Source organism: Phalangium opilio, unplaced genomic scaffold (genome assembly GCF_054372755.1).
Source record: "Phalangium opilio isolate 3A_F unplaced genomic scaffold, DU_Popi_V2 ptg000095l_1, whole genome shotgun sequence".
NCBI classification, from domain to species: Eukaryota; Metazoa; Arthropoda; class Arachnida; order Opiliones; family Phalangiidae; genus Phalangium; species Phalangium opilio.
The window spans coordinates 1,271,350-1,273,310 of record NW_028324200.1 but is presented as its reverse complement, the minus strand read 5'-3'; positions in this window follow the sequence as shown (position 1 = coordinate 1,273,310).

The window sequence follows — 1,961 nt, the reverse complement described above, 5'->3', positions numbered from 1 at the left end:
GATATTCGTTACATGAGTGCGACTTCTCTCCGAGATAATATTCCTGGGTGTGATCATTTGGTTGTGTATGGTACTTTGGATCCACCACGAAACTTTTGCTAACGTTTAGCGCGCTCTATCCTCAATTACCGAAATATCGCCGTTGAAGAACTGCTCAACTCTGTTTCCTACGCTTCTTGGGAGATAGTGTTCTCTATGGAAATTGACGCTCCTTGGGAGATAATGTTCTCTATGGACATTGAGAGTACTTGGGAAACCATTTTGGACGTGTTTTGGGCCTGCGTTAAGGACAAAATTCCGCGCACGACTGTAAAAGGGAAAAAAGATCCCCTTGGATTACCGCTGACCTTGTCCACCAAAGTCATGTAAAGCACTCACTCTTCAATAAGGCAAAAAAGAGGCACCGTGAAGCTTACTGGAACGCTTATAAGAGGTTCAGCAATATTTTGCGGCGTAAAACTCGTATAGCCTACGACGATTTTGTCTCGGGCCTTCATGATACGCTCGCAACTTATCCAAAACGCTTCTGGTCTGTCATTCGTTCTAAGAGTAAATTGCCGCCACCTTCTTCGTTCAAGGGTGATTTTGGGGAGATATCCAGTGACACGTACGTTTGGGGATTTTTTTCCACAAGAGCTTCAGCCTACCTGATCCTAATTTGACTCTAGAATGGGGACGTCTGGACCTGAATTCGTTTTGGAGTCCATCACACCTTCGGATGTAGCAGCTGCTTTGAAGCGTCTAAAGCCTGGGTCGGCGTGTGGACCAGACGGTATTACACCTAGATTACTTTTGACGATGGCGCTGGCAATAATAGGTCCTTTAGTTCGGCTGTTAAACATTTCGCTCTCTATATCGACTGTACCGTCGGCTTGGAAACTGGCGAACGTCGTACCTATTTATAAGAATGGTGGAAAGAGGAACGACATATCTAACTATCGTCCAATTTCCCTTACTTCGGTTGTTGGGAAACTATTAGAGTCCATCATTTCTGAGAAGCTAACCACTTTCTTTGAAGATAACGACCTAATACCGCCATCCCAGTTCGGTTTCCGATGCAACCGTTCTTGCACCCACCAACTTCTGCGATCCTTTAACAATTGGGCGCGCGTTCTTGATGAACGCAATCCACCAGATATCCATGTAGTCAGCTTTGATTGATGTAAGACATTTGATTCTGTCTGCCACAAGAGACTACTTTACAAATTAAGAAGATCTGGAATTTCTGGGACCATCCTGCTATGGCTTGAAAGCTTTCTTGGCAAATCGCTACCAACGAGTTCTTTACCGTGGAGAGTGTAGCAGTTATCTTCCGGTACGGTCCGGAGTACCCCAAGGTTCAATTTTGGGCCCTTTGTTATTTAATATTTTCATTGCTGACCTTCCAACTGTGATTACTGGTGACTGTTTTGTATATCAATACTCGGATGATTCCTATATCTCCCAGCCTATACGGTCTACTTCTGATCGATCTTCACTACAAGCCAACATAACCCGTGTTTTCGAATGGGGAGTTACAACAACATCGCCCTCAAAGTCAAGAAATGCAATTTCATGGTGCTGTCTCGCCGTAGAGGTACTGATGACACCTTCTACCACTTACACACAACACCTTTAACCAGGGTATACACTATGCGCCTACTAGGAGTCATTTTTGAGTGTGATCTGACTTAGACCTCGCAGGTTAGAACGGTCACTAACAAGGCTAAGCGCATTTGTGGTTTGATTCGTCGTACGACAAAACATACCCGTGGTTCGTTGACCCTGTACCGGTCTCTGTGTCTACCTATTCTCGAATATGCTTCTCCGGTTTGGAACCCTAACTTTACCAAAGGTGTTGCCAAGCTGGAGTCGGTAGAGATGGGGTTTACTCGGTTTTACCTACGGTCTCCTCGCCCACATTTCCCTGGACATATTTCCTATGATTTGCGCCTGCAGGCCTTGGGGTTTCAACCGCTCTG